The sequence below is a fragment of the Monodelphis domestica genome, chromosome 7 (genome assembly GCF_027887165.1).
Source record: "Monodelphis domestica isolate mMonDom1 chromosome 7, mMonDom1.pri, whole genome shotgun sequence".
Taxonomy (NCBI): Eukaryota; Metazoa; Chordata; class Mammalia; order Didelphimorphia; family Didelphidae; genus Monodelphis; species Monodelphis domestica.
The window spans coordinates 27,063,862-27,081,684 of NC_077233.1; the positions used below are offsets into that span (position 1 = coordinate 27,063,862).

The 17,823-nt window shown below is 36.2% G+C and overlaps 1 long non-coding RNA gene across 1 annotated transcript in view; it reads left to right on the forward strand.

The window, feature by feature from the left end:
• Positions 1-17,823, forward strand: part of LOC103100969 (uncharacterized) — a 161,018-nt gene that overhangs the window by 116,196 nt on the left and 26,999 nt on the right. Inside the window, exons 4-5 of the long non-coding RNA XR_001623785.2 lie at positions 9,134-9,338; positions 16,822-16,900. This is a non-coding gene — a long non-coding RNA (uncharacterized LOC103100969). The remainder of the gene's footprint in view (positions 1-9,133; positions 9,339-16,821; positions 16,901-17,823) is intronic.

Consider the following 17,823-nt stretch of genomic DNA (forward strand, 5'->3'; position numbering starts at 1 on the left):
GAGGCTTAAATGTTTATTGCATTAAGTTGCATTGAATTAGGCAGATAATAGAACTCAATAGTGAGTGGCCCTCCACTGATCATCATGCCTTCTGCTGTGTGCCATAGCCCACACTTTCCTCTCCATCTCTTTCTCAGCTTGGATTTTGATAGCTCTAACTCTGCAGCATCCCTGTCCTTCTAGCCTAGCTGGAGATAGCTGTTGGAGCTGGGCCAAAAGGAGCAGGAAATTCTACAATCCTCAGAGGGTAGGAGGGGGAACCATGATAACCAAGGTCAAATCCAGAGTCTTGGGACCATTATTAGGTGGATCTTTTTTATCTAGTCATGTAGGAATATTTGGAGGAATACTATGAGTAAAGCTTCTTTTAAATTCAGTTTAAGCATAAAATTTAACTGTCCTAAAATCCAATTTTGTAATTTTGCCCTTGTATCTAATTTATATGAACAGTAAAAATGTTAAATCTGCAACACACACACACACACACACACACACACACACACACACCCCAAAACTTCTGGTTGGGAGCAAGTTTGTGTGTATCTACCCATTATATATTTTAGTCTCAGATTGTTTAATGGAGAGCCAGCCCTGTCTTTACAGGAGGGCCAATACACAGTATTCATTCTAAGACCAAAGATAAAGATTAAAAAAAAAATAAGAAAGTAATCATGGAAGGGCAACTTTAGGAGTAAAGACCATAATTTAGTCTTGATGTCAGGGAAAAAAAAAATTTCCTGACAATTGGAGCTGGCCAGAAGAAAAGTGGATTGTCCTGAGAGGTGATGGCTTTCCCAGCCTTGGAAGTCTTGACTGGGCAAACCACTTGCCAAATATCATATAGTGGGGATTCCTTCCTACGTGGGTTGAAATAGATGGCTTTGAGGTTCATTTCAACCACCAGAATCTGAGATTCTGAACTCCTCAATTTAGGAATTGGAACATTGTATGCATTGAGGGTTATATGCAAAAGTGTATGAGATAGCTTTAAATGAATGCCATGGAATTTTTATCTGCATTTCTTTTTTAGTTTTTGCTATTCTTTTCTTTGAATTTCCATATTCCACCCACTTTAGTTTTGCTATGCCCTGCAGGACTAATCATTCTCCTTAGAATTCTTGCCAAAGCAAAAATCAGGCCTCAATCCCTCTCAGACTGTGGTACACAACAGAGAAATATTTAATGTGATTCCAATTTTAACAAGGCGGAAGAATATTCTAAAAGTTCAAGTGGGTATAGAAAATCAGACCAAGGAATGAATCAGAAAGGGGTAAAGAAAGGTAATTTAAGGAGTGTAAAACCCAGAACACTTTCATCTTTCAATTCATATCCATTAACTACTTTTATTCTAAACAATATCCAATGATTGTGGTAGTGAAAATACATTTTTTCCTCCCACTATTAGCATATTTTGAATTTCACTTACATTGTATGTAGGTTAGAGTGAAAATATGCTGCTTTGTTTGGTTTTTGCTTTTTCCATGGAATGTGCTTTGTGTGTTGAAGAGGGTAAAGGCTCAACTTCCTTTTTTCAAATGAATTTGGACTGGAATCAACTGCTGTATTTATTCTAGTTTTCCCCCTTCTTGACTAGTGAGTTATTCTCAAGCTTGTATACGGTGATTGTATATACAGATAACATTAAAGAAAAGCAATAAATTATCCCTATAAGGTACTTGTAAAATCTTATGATGTGTCTTCACAGAACCAAAACCTAGATGAAAAGTAAAAAATTCAGTCATTCTTCCTATTCATTAATCAGTAAATAAATATTTATTAAGAACCTGCAATGTGCTCTATATTATGCTAAGTGTTTGGACAAAGACAAAATGAAATAGTCCCTGCCCTTAAGAAGCTTTTAATTAATTAAAAAATGAGAGACATCAGGGTTAAGAGACTGGAATTTGATTATCTTCTCTGCCACTGTTTGTCTGATCTTGTATAAATCACTTAAACTTGTTGGGTCTCAATTTCTTTACTTGTAATATCACCGACTTGACTAGATGATCCCTAAGGTCATTCATTCTCAGCTAGAAGTCTATAATTCTACCATCAAACACCTGGAGGTTTGAAAATATCTATTTGGTTCAATAAGTTTTTCACTTTTCATCCAGGTCTTTGATATTGTGTAGAGGTGATCATAGAAAGTTGGGTATAATAAGAAAAAAAATTATATATCTGAGGAAAGCCATGGAAGTTATTTTTGGAATAGCTTTTTAGCATAGAGAGTCTAATAAAAAAAAAGATACATCTTCTATAAGGATAGCAGGCAAGATCAATACTCTCAGTGTATTTGTTTTCTCCAGGTTTGTCCATGAATCAAACAATTCTAATTTCTCTATCGCACCATTGTATATTATATATCATTAAATTTTTTGAATTTTTTATTTCTAATTTATTTCAAATTTCTTATTCTAATGGGGTTGGCAGAGACAGAGAAAGAATTAAAGTTTCATTTATATTCAATGAAGATTAGGATGAGTATGAAGTATTCAGTTGAACTAGAATCAGAAAAGCCATGGAAATTTGAAAGTGAGGTATCAACTTGAATGAGAGTGAGAGTTTGCTGTGCTCAGCACATGTTCCACCAGCACATATTGGGTTGGCTTTTGGTGACTATCAAGCCTTTTGTTTTAAGAAGTAGATCTTTCAAAAGAAATCTATAGATTATAACAGTAATATGTGATCAACTATAATAAATTGGATATATGAGTGCTTTGGTCTTATCTGGTATGGACCTGATAAGCACAGGATCAGCTAAATTTATAGAATTGCAGTCAGTGAATAGTAATTTATTATTTCTATGTACTGCATTGTTCCTAAGCATTAAGGATTCAAAGAAATAAAAAAAAAATAGCTCCTGTCCTGAACAAGCTTATATTTTAATGAGGTGAGAACATGCCAACAATTATGTAAACCAAAATGGAATATAGAATTGTTGGATTGCATCATAGTGATAAGATGTTTTATCTGTACTCAAGGGAAAATAATGAAATCACAAAAAATTATCCTTTTCACCAGATTTGCACTTCATAGGGAAAGTATAAGATAATTATTCCCAGCCATCATTTTGCAAGATCCAATACTGTCTCTGATTATCTTGAAGGTTATCATGAAATTCTCAAAACAGAATTGTTTTTCAATTAAATCTACAAATTATATTTATGTTATATACATATTTGAATTGATACCTGATAAGATAGAAGATTGTGGATGCTTATGAAAGCATAAACCAAAGCAAATGTTCCTGAATGGTTTAAGAAAAAAATAAGACATGTTAAGGGAGAATTGATGACCTACTTATCAGAAATAATCAGAAATAATTATTCAAAATTGAATTCAGAATGGTGAACTTCAACAGAGAAACAAAAAAAGAAAATAATAGTGGGAATTCAAATGAGTCAAAGAGAATATGGAGGAAGGGAGACAAAAACAATAATTCTAAAACATGATTCTATATAAACAAAACATGTTGATCTCTAAGACAAAATGTGTAGATAACAGCTTAAGAAATATAGGTCTCCCAGAAAATCTGACCTGACCACCACAATGCAATAAAAAATATAAGAAATATACCCAGAACTTCTGAACACACACACACACATCAACACACACACACATACAGTGCTAGTAGAAAAGAATACAGATTGTCCCTGGGGGGAAAAATCTATGCTAGAAATTCTTAAAAGAAAATAGTGGTTAATTTTAATAATTCCAATGATAAACACATTTTTTAGTGACCAGGAGAAAGAGTTCCAAATATAAAGCAAAAAGATTCAAATGATGCAAGACTAATTGATACCCACCAAAACCAGAGAAGGGAATGGAATGATATATTCTGAAGAATAAAGGAGCTCAAGATGTAAACCAAGGTGATAGGAAAAAAGATAGATGTTTAATTAAAAAAAAGATGCTTGAGGAATTCCTAGAAAGAAAATAAGATCTAAAGATATGATTTGCTTTGCAAATATTCCTAATAAAAGAATCACAAGAAAGAGATGTAAGGAATTCATATGTAACAAAATAAATTACCCTGGAAAACAATAAACAAACTAAAAAGAGAATGACATCTATGGGCTTACCAAACAAACAAAAACTAATAGTAAGAAAAAAGAGATCATTAAAATACATCTTTCTGCATTCTTTCTTACCCTCTCACCGAGTGGGAGAAGGGAGGAAGAAAAAAGAGAATTTGGAATAGAAAATAAAAATAAAATTGAATCTAAAAGAGGAATTTCTTTCTAAAAGTACCCAGTAGAACAAGGTGAAAATGGAAGTCAAATAGAAATGATGGTGAAGGAATAAACCTAAAACATCAGGCAATTAACCATCATAGTATTCTGCCTACAGGTGGATCAATGTTTGTTGTTTTTTGTTTAAACTACAGTATGGGAGGGTACATGAAAGAAAAGAAGAGAGGACAAAGATTAAGCGGAATATCTGTTGTTCTCCAGTCAAGTCAATGGTTAACAGAAATGGAAAATAACTTAGAGACTAAGGAAGAAGAGGGCCTACAGGAGAACAAGTGAGGAAGTGAAGGAAGGGAATCAAATAATGGGCAAGAAGGGAGAAATCTCATTTCACTGATTTGAAGGAGGGACTCTGAAGAATATTGCCATGGAGGATGAGAAACATTCTAGGTAGGAGGCTCAGTGGATTGAGAGCCAGACAGGAGGTCCTGGGTTCAAATGTGGCCACAGATACTTACTAGCTATATGACCTTGGACAAGTCATGTAACCCTCATTGCCTAGCTCTTACTACTCTTCCATCTTGGAACCAATGCACATTATTGATTCTAAGATGGAAGATAAGGGTATTTTTAAAAAATAGGGGAAAAAAGGAAAAATGTAGGAAATGGGTACATTATAATAGGTATCATATAATCTTCAGGGATTTGGTGCCTAGGGAAGCTACTCTTCTTGCCTAAGGAGGAGAACCAGAACTCCTGGAGGCAATTGGAACCCAGAAGAGTAAGAAGCCTAGACCCAACAAAGAAATTTTGTGACAAGTAAGAAAATAAAAAGACCCATCTTTTTATGGGAATCTTTTTATAATATATATTATTTATTATTATTTTATTTATTACATATTTATATTTATTCAATATATATTACATAATATGTGACCCATCTTTTTATGGGAATCTTTTTATAACATATGTATTTATTATTATTATTTTATTTACTGCATATTTACATATTTAATATATATCATATAAATAAGATCCATCTTTTTATGGGAAAGATAACTGCCCATTTTGAGGCTGGGGTCATCTTTCATTCAGTTTGAAAGTTCTAAATAGACCTGGATAATCATCTGTATGGCTGTGAAGGACCAGGGATGGAATTCCTATTGAGTGAGAGTTGGTATATAGTGATCATAAGGTCATAAATTTAGACCTGGAAGCAATGATAGACAGAAAGGATAGAGGATGGATCAGTAGAGATAAAGATAGATGATCCATAAATGGAGATAAAGATAGGTGTTAGAGGTATAGATATTGGTAGATAATGGATGGATAGAAACAAATAAATGTGTGTTGTTATCCCTATTTCACAGGTAGAGAGAAATGGGCTGAAAAAGGTTAAGTGACTTTGTGTCCTATATTCCTCCCTATAAGATTAAGGCACCAAAAATAAATAAATAGATAGAAAAAGATAAAATTGCTATTTTCCAGAAAAAAATTGTGTTAGTGATATAATACAGACAAAGCAATTCCTGTCTTCAAGGAGCTTATGTCCTGTTTAGAAAGGCAGTAGATAAAGGGGAGATGCAAAGAATTGTGGGGAGAATACACATGAAGTGCTATAGCATATACATTTCTGAGAAATGAGGCGAGATAAGACAAAAGCTCATCCATCAGAACTGAAGGAAGTCCCAGGCAGGATCCAAGCTGGGCTCCAGTGAAGAAGAGGCAGAGATGAAGGCGCCAGTGAAGAAGGCATTGATGATGAAGAGATGGCCAGAAGTTTCCATCAAGTCCAACCCTCTTCCTCCATTTTACAAGGGAGAAAACTGAGGCACAGAGAGGATAAGTAATTTGTCCGGGCCACGCAGCTAGTAAGAATTGATACCCAAATCCATGTGCTTGGAATCCAGTATGCAGTAATTGGTTCATTCTGGACGTAGAAGTTCTTGTTGCCAGATAACCTCCGTGAAATCAAAATGACTTTCAGTGGTCATGGAATCCCAGCCCAGAGAAAGGCCCACAGAGGCTTCTCCTTCTTTGGACACTTCTCAATTTCCTCACACAGGGAATCCAATTATCGGGTCTAGCTCTGAGGGAGGAATTTGGTCTTAAAGTAAACTGATCCAAGATGGCACCTTTCAGGTAGCTTGCAGGAGCACTGCATGTCCATATTGGTGTCATGTTGCTCATTGACGCCATATTGGTCAATGAGGCTGTGGCCATGCTTCAGAGGTGGCATTGGCCAGCAACAACTCTTCTTTTTGGGTGTTTATATAAAATATATATATATATAAACGAAATTATCCTTTATCCTATATCTGTGTAGATAGATAGAAAGAAAGAGTATATACAAGACTGATAGCTAGGTGGCTCAGTGGATACAGTGCTGGACTGGGAGTCAAAAAGACCCAAGTTCAGATCCTGCCTCAGATACTTACTTATATGATCCCACATTACTTCTTCTTCTTTTTTTTTTTTTTGGTCTGTTTACTTATGGAAAAATAATAGCACTTCTCTCCCAGGTCTTTCCTGGGGATCAAATCAAACCAAGTAATATATTTAAAATATTTTACAAACCTTCAAGTATTATAGTATTACCTTGAATCTCCCAGAAACCATAATGGGTCTTTAAAACCTTAAAGAGACACCATAATAGGACAAAGTTTGATTTGGAGAGATTCAGTGCATGTTTCTGTTATTCAGTTTGTCCAAAAAACATCTCTTCATAAAACAGAGCCTTTTCTAACTTTTCATAGAGATGATGTCCATGAAGAATGGCCAGCTTGCTCTGATTTGGTGTGGGGGATGTTAGGGAACAGACGGAGCTGTCCTTCAAAGAGATCCCTACATTCTTGGAAGACAAAGTTCATTGACTGCTAGAATGTAAATAAATAAATGAAAAACATTTATTGTGTTTATCATAAGCTAAGCACTGAGGGTACAAAGAGAAAAAGTAGAGCATTTGTATTCTTTTCACATATGGGAGAGATAAGACAAAAAAGAGAAAGGAGCTGCAGGGTCAGTGGAAAGACCTGGAAGTCCCAAGGGTCCAATACCAATCAGAAAGCAAGGCCTAAGAATCTTTATATTAGGGTAAAACAATGAGTTTGCCTACCAGGGAAAGGAGCCTCTAGGAGACTGACAGACTCGCATCACTGAGGGGAGAGGTGTAGGCCTACGGGTCAGAGAAGAAAAAGAATTCTGGATTCCCTTCATGGGTATACAGAAGCCATGAACCAGCTCATGAGTTGACTGTTAAAAAAATTTAGCTTGGAAATGAGCAAATGCTATAAATCTTGGCCTTATCTACTGGTTTGTTGATTTTTAGACTTAAGAAATGGATGGAGAAAATGTTGATGCAAATTAAACTCCATGCTATGAATGGGATCAGGAGTAGCCCAATGTGGAAGAGGAAGGAGGGTGTCTCTACTTGGTGCCACTTATGGGGCATAATAATAGAAAAGGGCCTAATGTTCATACCACTCAAATATTATGGAGGCCTATTTTCTATTTTTCTTCTCAGTGGATGCAGAATGGTCTGTACTCTTTAAATGGGCATTTGGGGGATATGGAAGTGTGACAGAACTGATTCAAGAAGCCAGTCATGAAGGAAAGCTCCAAAGTGTCACTTTAGTCCATGAAAGGCCTTGTATACATATTATTCTTATATATTTCATAATATACATATTATTTATATTTTACTATATATTTATATGTGTATGTATATATATATATATCAAGAGGAGAGAAGAAAAAATCATTTATATATATATATATATATATATGTACATGCATAAATACTTGTGCATATCTCCATACACACATTCTATATATTGTGTGAATAAATATCTAAGAATTAAGCTTCAGAGCAGTATGTCTTCAATCAGTTTTTAAACTCCTCATTGGGCTATGTGTTTCCTGGGGCAGCTGTCTCACACCTTTTGCAAGGACGTGAGTATTCAGCCAACTTTTCTGATACAAGCTCTCATCTTAAATGACACTAAATTCCGTGGTCCTTCCTCCATCTTGATGTTCATTTCTAAATGGGTTACATGCAATAAGCCCATCAATATCACTTCTTATTCAGAGAATTGGATTTTTTTGGGGTGGGGGTTTGTTTTTCCTTCTATCTGTGAACTTTAGATTTACTCCACCCTGCTTAGTCTAACAAAACAGGAATGTCTACACCCCTACTTAAGGATTAAGTATTTAGGAGGATGGCCTATGACAGACATGTGCTAGCAAATGACAAATCAGAAACAACTGACAGACCCCTAGGCTGTCCTAAGTGAAGCTTAAGCTACCATTGGTACATGTGAGATGCAGGAAAGTGACGTAAAAAATGGTCTATATATTTGGCATCACTTCCTCTCTCTGGTCTCTTTTTGTGGAGTGGTGGCTCTGGTGGCAGTGTGCTGAGTGTCTTGGCATCTTGGTGTGGCGGCAGCTATTATCCGGGTTTGGCGGTGAGAGTCCTTGATACTCTACTGGGGGAAGCTTAGTAACTTAGTTCAGGTGAGGCATCTTCTCTGAGCTCTTTCTCTGAGTTTAGGCTGATTCTTTTCTCCTTTACCTTCCAAAACACTATTCTCTTAGGAAAGCCTCTAATCTTCTGAAAAGACCTTGTGGCAGAGGTCTTTGAACTCCCCCTGGAACAGGCTAGGCTGGAGAAATCCTATACCCCTTCCCTCTCTCTTCTCCTTAATTCCTTCCCTCTATATTAATTAAACCACCATAAAATTTCCAAATTGACTTGGGTATTTTATTTGCGATATTCCCTGGTGACCAATAAAAATTAGATTAAGTCACAACCCTAAAATTTCCCCTTACATATCTCTAACACTTATCTCAGTGCCTGGTACATGGGGCATGCTTGAAAAATGCTTGCTCATCGATTCATTGATTGCAGGAGTAGCTGACCTCATTTGCAAATCTATATCTAGCTACCCAGAAGTCATCACACGCAGGATTCAGGCCAGTGAATGCTTTCCTGAGACATTTCAGCATCATGTTGGCAACATCCCAGTATCAGATTTGGAGAAGGCCAGAGGACAAGAGTGCCCTGACTCCACTGCTGGAAATCATCCTTCTGGTGAACTCAGATGAACTGTGGGCAGATGCTGGAGTTCTGTAGAGATGCTGCGTGTGGTAAGTCTTGTGTTGACATGTTTGCCAGGAAACTGCCAAAAGGAACACACTCAGGCAGGCTAAAAGTCACAAATAGAGGCACCCTGTTTTCTTCGGTAGTTATAACATGTTTGCAGTTCAGCAGTGCATTTTATGGGGACCCAGGGAAGCAGAATAGCCAAACTAGCCCTAAAGCAACTCGCCATTAAGAGAATCTCTAAGTGGCATTAAATTACTTGGAGGAACAATGGAAAATAAAAGTCAAAATTTTCCTGGGGATCATGGAGACCCAGCAGAAAAAAGAAAAAGGAAGGCTAATAGATTGCAAAGAAGGAAGGACATCTAGAATTGTGTTGAAGAGATAGCAAAAAAAGCTGGAAAATCTTGGGTAGGACATGGGATTGTGTTATTCAGATACCAGTCGTGTAATGGCAGATGAGAGCACTATGGACCCACTTAAAAGATCCTGCAAAATGGAAGAGAAAACACAGGATTGAAGAAGTGCATATATTCCCATTTTCCCCAAAAGACAGGAGAGTGGAGTCTGGGAACTTGCAACCAATTGACTCAGCTTTGATACAGGGAAACCTTCTCATATATATTATTCAAAGGAAGTTAGTTCAATGCATACAGAGTCAAGTCTGGAGATGAGATGTTCTGGGTTCAAATATTACCTCAGACACTTCCAAGTGGTGTGACCCTTGGCAAATAACTTCTGCTTTGGAACCAATACTTAATATTGATTCTAAGATAGAAAGTAAGGGATTAAAAAAAAGATGTTAGTGAAAATCTAGAAAGGAAAGCACCAAGTATAAAGAGCCATTTTGACTTCATTAATAAAAGACTATGCCAGACTAGCCTTTTTTGCCCCTTCCCTTCCCTTCCCCCCCTTTTTAAAGACAGTTTCCAGGCTAATAAATCAGGAGAATGCCATGGATATTTTAACATGCATTTCTAAAGCCAGAGAAACTATGGAAATGATTACTGTATCTTTAAGAATCAAATGGAATATGTGGCTGAAAATTTAGAATTATACTGGCAACTCTTACTATAAGGTGATTTTCTCTCTGGAGTCAGTAAAAGTGTGTATGCATTTATCCTTGATAAAAGAGATAAAATATGGAGGACACGGAGAGAGAGAAAGCGAAGAGAAATTGTCTTAACTGTTATTTGATGAACCAACAGTTAAAAAAAAATTTATGAAGAATCTGCAAGAAAATAGCTAATTTTGCATTCTGACCCTATGACTGCCTGTGATAGCTGAAGAGACAATGGAGAAAAAAGATTAATTTCCCGAGAGACTTAATTTAACTGTTATCTTGAGCAATATTAAAAGTATTCTTGAGAAACTTTAATTTGTATCTTAAGGGTACCAAATATTAGAATTACCTTTGTAGAAGTGGAGAGAGCAAACCTGCCTTTATGGTAAAAGTTCTTGTTGTGATCTTTTGTATAGTTAAATATTATAAATACTTTCTATGTCTATTTTCTATTATCTCATTCATAAACTGCATATTAAGCAATTTTAATTCTTTAAAATCACAGAAGACCAAGGAATTTAATATATGTAAAGATGTAAGAACTTTCCATTGGGAAAATAAGTTTCTCTTTTCATTTATTTAATCAATAATATTTGATGAATTAGAATGTGGAGTTCATGCAAATCAAGTAATTAATAAGAAAGACAACTCAATTTGATTAATTACTAGGACATTATCATGCCTTTCCTACCCCTTGATTATAAAAATATTTGAGCTAGTACAAATTAAATATGGAAATGATTCAAGTAGGTGGAAAATAAGAGAATAAGAATGGCTAGTACTTTACACCTCCACCTGCTTGAATTAAAGGGACCACTGTTCAACCTTGCTACACAGAGAGCCTTCTGTTCTAACCCTTAGTACATATAGTTTGGCCATAGCATTTGATAAAAAGTCTGACATTGTTCTTGCAGAAACGATGGAGAAATGTGGACTAGAGGAGAATGAGGTTAGGTCGATTTGGAACTGATCAAATTGCTAGACTGCAAAATAATCATTACTATAAGGAGGATCCAAATGGAGCAAGCCATAGGCCTGTGCTTGGTTTTCTATTGTTTAATACTGTAAGAGAGAAACTGGACTTAATCTGCCAGCAGAACAGAGAGAAGAAGATCTGGCAAGCTCATGTTAGAGTTATATTACAATACTTTGATCAATAATTTGGGTAAAACTATAGATGACATACTTATCAAATTTATTGATGACAAACTGGGAAGAATAGCCAACACATTGGTACAGTCAGTATTCTTCAGACCTTTGACAGGCTTGGGTCCTGGATCATATATAAGAAGATGAAATGTAATAGACACAAATGTAAAGTTTGACATGGGTTCAAAAAATCAACAAGCACCAATGGGAAAGACATGGATCAACAGAAATTTATCTGAAAAAGATTTAGGGGGGTTAATAAATTGCAAACTCAATCTGATTTAATAACATATGACAATCTAATGCAATCTTAGTCAACATTTCAAAAATATGATATCTTTGACAAATGATCATCCTCTGCTGAAGTCAACTACTTCTGGACAATTTATGTTCGTTTTGACAAATGGCGTTTTAGCAAAGACATCATTAAACTAGATTGGCATGATTAGAGGATAATTTCAAAATTATGGAGTCCAGCCATTTTGGAGGGTAGTCTGGAATTATGCTCATAGAATTATAAAAGTGTGTATGTATACCTTTTGGCCCAGAAATACCACTATTTAGTTTATTTCTTAATTGATCAGGGAAAAAGGAAAATAATCCATATGTTCTAAAATATCTGTTGCAACTCTGTGGTGGCAAAAAACTGGAAATTGAACTGGTACTCATCAATTGGGAAATAACTAAGCAAGTTGTGGTATATGATTATGTTGTGCCATAAGAAATGATAAACATTAATTTTGGAAAGGCATGGAAAGATTTACATGAAATTATAAAGGGTGAAATAAGCAGAACCAAGAGAATATCATGTAGTAACAGAAAATTGTTTGAGGAATGACTTGTGTATGTTCATCTCCAGAGAAAGAGCTGACAAATAGGAATAAGTAAGACATGGTCTTATATACACATATATCTTTTTGTAAAATGATGTTTTATTTAATTTGGGAGGAAAGGGAAGGAGACAATTAACTGGGAATTTTAACATAACAAGCACATAAATTAATAAACTTTTTTTTTAAACCCTTACCTTCTGTCTTGGAGTCAATACTCTGTATTGGCTCCAAGGCAGAAGAGTGGTAAGGGCTAGGCAATGGGGGTCAAGTGACTTGCCCACGGTCACACAGCTGGGAAGTGTCTGAGGCTAGATTTGAACCTAGGACCTCCCATCTCTAGGCCTGGCTCTCAATCCACTGAGCTACCCAGCTGCCCCCATTAATAAACTTTTTAAGAAAGAAAAAAGAACTATGGAGGAAACCCCAGCAGTTTCAGGGTCTAGTAAATAGACTCTAATCAATATAGAGACTATGATTTGAGGCCACAACTTTTTCCCACTGGTGTATTTTAGTTGATTCATTAGATGCATTTCCAAAGAGATGAATGCCAAATGCTTAATCAAAATAATCTGTGCTCTTATCAGCTTGGGGTTAGCCATCAATAAGGCAGAACACAAACTCATCATTCATCTTGTGTGACTTTTGTCCATGTGCTCCCATGAATTCACCAAAAGGTGTCCTGCTAATATGACAGTGACCTTCTTCCCTTTCACCCGATATCACAAGCACAGTGAAGCACTGAGACTGTCCACTGATTATCCTTTCTTTTCACTACTTGACTAACTCTTCTTGCTATTGAACATTCTTTTGATGCCACCATTTCCTTTATTTATTTTTTTGCAAATGCATATTTTGCATTTTATTATAGCCTGCATAAGTCTACTATGAATATTGTATCCAGTTCTGGGTGCCAGATTTGATTGAAAACCAGGATATGCTGGAGGGCAAACTGAGAAAGGCAAAAACTGCCCTTTAAGTGAATTTCAATTTTGGTTCTTTGGAAAATGGCATTCTATAACTTATAGTCATATACACCCCCAGAAGAAATATTTGTATTAAAGACATGAGTTTTTGTTTCTCCCAATTAGGAAGAAGCTTGTCATTATTAAAAGAACCTGATGTTTTCCAAAGACAATCCAGCCTTCCTTCTTCCTCCTGGTAAATTTTGGGTCTGACTATCAATTTAGAATGCTTGCTGAAAATTCTTACCTCCGGGCCACTGTCTTCCTGCCTTTTATGTCTGTCTTTTTCTCTCTCCCTTTATTTCTCTCTCTTTTTTCTTCCTTTCTTTGTCATGCTAATGTTAAAGCTCTAGAATTTGTCCATCAAAATGCATATCAGTTAAAGAATGAATATGAAAGTCCAATTCTATATTCCTTCTGGCCTGCATCAAAGTGCCTGATAGGCTTTCTTTTCCATTCTAGTTGAACTGCCTTTGTCAAGGCTTCTAATGCTTTATCTTTAAAGGTTTTTTTTTTTTGGGGGAGGGCGGTCAGGGTCTCTTCCTCACCTTTCTGTTTTTGCTTCTCTCTCTACATCAGTTCTTTGAGTCGAGGCCAAACTATAACAAAGATTTATGCCTTAAAACTTTTATTAAAAGTAATATTGCTTTAGCACCATTTGTAATGGAAAGAGATCCCTAATTTATAAGTTGCTTACATTTCTAATTTCTAACTATGGAATTCATTAAAGTGAAGTTTCAGTTTCAATCCTGTGTCCTCTAGTATAATGTTGGTCAGAAGGTGTTTAGTTCATAAACTATTAGACTAATGGCGGTACCAGTGAATTTCTTTTTTTATGTCAAGTTCTTCACCTGGTCCTGTTCAATTTAGCACTAGGTTTACAGTATCTTAGATCTAGAATGGGAAGGGATCTTGGAGGTCATCTAGTAGTCATTTTATAGATGAGGAAACTGAGGACCAGGAAGATGAATTGATGTATGAAACGTCATGAAGGTAGTTAGCATCACGCACTAGATTCAGAACTTTGTAATCCATGTTATCTTTACTTTTAAGGTGAAGGGAGGTTCAGCATGAACTCATATGCACCATTTACACAGGCCCTTGGACAATGGTATGCACAGAATTTGTAAAATGCAGCCAGCCAGAGGTTTTCCAGTGGGTATGCCAATGTAGTAATGCTAGTACTTCCAGATGTTGCCAAGTAGACAAGCCATAGCATTCTGAGCAGTTCTAAATGTAATAATATCAAGCCATTTCCCTTTAGTAGAGAGACATTGTTCTTTGGACTTGTTGGTGTTCCATGATCCTCAGCCATCTAACACCTCAGGAAAACTATTGCTATTAGACAAGGTATTAGAGGCAGTCAGGAAGACCTTATTTCAAATCTGACCTCACACATTTACTAGGTGGGTGAGCTTGGGCAAGTCACTTAATAGGTCTGCCCAGGAGGAAACTAAGTGGCTCCATGAACACAGTTCTGGGCCTGAAATCAGGAAGATCTGAGTTCAGATCAGTCTTTAGACACTTATTAGTCATGTGATCCTGTGCAAGTCACCTAACCTCTGTTTGCCTTAATCAACTGGAGAAGGAAATGGACAACTACTTCATTATCTTTGCTAAGAAAACCTTGTGGACAATATTGGCATGCTATGGGGTCACGAAGAGTTGGACATGACTGAATGTCTGAACAAGAACAAAAGAATGAATATTAGAACCCTGAAGAATTGAAATTTTAGGTAACCAATGGGAAAAAATGTGGTACAAGTACAAGGAAGCCCATTAGCAGTTAGTATCCAAGATATGAATTATTAGAAGAGGAAATGAACTAGTATATATAGCAAGAACCAAAGTACAGCCTGAAACCTGTAGTGGTAGACACTTAATTTAATTTTTTAAAATTTAATTTTATTGATTAATCAAGAAAAATTTTTCATAGTTCCATGATTCATATTCTTTCCCTCTCCTCCTCCCACTTCCATCCTATAGCCAACAAACAATTCCACTGGGTTTTATATGTGTCATTGATCAAGACCTATTTCTGTATTATTGATATTTGTTTTGGGGTGATTGCTTAGTCTACAATCCCCAATCATATCCCCATTGACCCATGTGATCAAGCAGTTGTTTTACTTCTGGGTTTCTTCTCCCACAGTTCTTTCTCTGGATGTGGATTTATTCTTCCTCATAAGTTCCTCAGAATTGACTTAGATCATTGCATTGCTGCTAGTAGAGAAGTCCATTACATTTGATTGTGCCACAATGTATCCATCTCTGTTTACATTGTTTTCCTGGTTCTGCTTCTTTCACTCTGCATCAATTCTTTTAGGTCATTCCAGTTCACATGGAATTCCTCCAGTTCATTATTCCACTGGGCACAATAGTATTGCATCACCAACAGATACCACAATTTGTTCATCCATTCCCCATAGCCACTTAATTTTAAAAGTCTCAAAGGAATTCCTTCAGATTGATTTCTGGACCCCTTGTGGAAAATTGTGGCAAAGCGGTGGATGAGTGGGACAGACTAAGATGGTCTAGATGGTTTGATGCTTCTGCTTTTGGTTGAAGAATATTCATATTAATAAGATCGTGTTTTAACTCAAATACAGACTCATAGAGACATGGTCCTTAAAAACGCAAACTACAAAGTCATGCTTTATAGGATTTTGAGAAAACTTTAAAGGACATTGAGATTATTAGGTTACTTTCAGATCAAAAGTTTGTAAATCCTGACAAAGACCCACCCTAATGAGGAAAATTCTGAATTCTACCTTTATTACATCTCCGGCTCTATTTTCAGGGAAAAAATATGAAGTGATCTCTTCCTTCTTTTATACTTCAACAGGTAGCTACTATTCCATAGGAGAGTGAGTGCCCAGGTAATTCTTAGAAGTCATCACTGCTTAGGTTATAGGTTAGCAATCTGCACCTTTTCTTTTTCATGGTCATTGATGCAGGACAGCTTGCCTAAAATTATGGTGCAATTCCCACAAATCTCTTAAGTTTTCCCATGGCACACTGTTATGCTACTCAAGGTGGGGTTGGAACTTGTATCGAAAGCATTCACCCCTTCAATAAAATATGGAGATCAGAGACCAGAGAAAAAGTACAGTCATCACACATACATAATATAATATATACATATATATGATATATATGTACACACACACATACTATGAATTTTAAAACTATTCCATCCGAATCAGGCCATACTTTAGAAGATCTGATTTAGCTATTTCCTAATCAATAACAATAGAGATACTTGGACCAACAGAATCAGGTCTTGGGAACCCTGAATTTTTCCACCCTCCTTAGTCTAACAAGAATAGGAAGGTCTGCACCAAACTCAAGATTTAATTATCTGAGGAAATGGCCTTTAACAGACGTGCAGAAAAAGTGGACAGACTCCTGGGTTGTCCTAAGTCAAGCTAAGCTATCATTGGTACAGATGAGATGCAGAAAAGTGACATAAAACTGTCTATATAAGGCATGTCACTTCCTCTTTCCTCTTTTTCCCCAGAGAGGCGACTCTGGCTGGCAGCTTGCTAGGCGTTCCGACCATCTTGGAGTGGTGGCAGTTATTTTCTCTGGGTTTTGCGGTGAGTTTGCCCTGGAGCTGATTTCGGGTTTGGGCATCTTGGATTAGCACTTTCCTTTTTGGAGTTCAAGCTGACTTCTTCCTCCTTCATACTCCAAAACCTTATCTACTAATCTCCCCACTTGGTACTAGCCAGGTGGAGGGAAGAAAACCTATTCTTTTCCTTCTTCTTTCTCCTTAATCTCCTCCACTATCAATTAAATCACCATAAAATTTTCCAGCTGACTTGGGTGTTTCATTATAAATAAAATCCTTGGCTACCAAAATAATTATTACATTCAGTCTCAACCATAATTTTAACCTTTACAATATACACACACACATGTATATATATATATATATACATATATATATTTCTCTATGAGTGATCTATTTGTTTGTCAAATGAGTCATACGCCATTTATATGGGCACTACAGGAACTGAGGAAGTTGATGTTACATTCCTTCTAGTGCCGTTATTATGAACATTACACATAATACAAGCAGTCATGGATGGATTTAGCTAATCTCCCAGGCACAGAATTCTGAGGCCTTTTGTCTTGATGGTGGCTATGAATGCAGGATACTAGTGTAGATGGCCCACTCACTAATAATGACTCACAAAATCAACTGACTGTTCCTCTAGTTCTGTTTCTTTCTGGGTAGGAACAGCTCCTTCCCTTATCTATGATAAGATATTTATGAAATAATGAAAGGGTCAGTTTTAGAAGGTGTCACAAGAGAAATAGGTGAGGTATTGGATGCCAAATTAATCACTGATTCCAAATCTTAATAATTGAGAGAATATTAAGCTAGAAATATTGAAATATGAATTTACCTAAGTTACTTCTCAGGATGAAATGTTTTCTTTTTTCCTTTTGTTTATTTATTAGCAATTACATGTAATACCACATGAGTTTTCTGAAGTTATATGATCCAAATTGT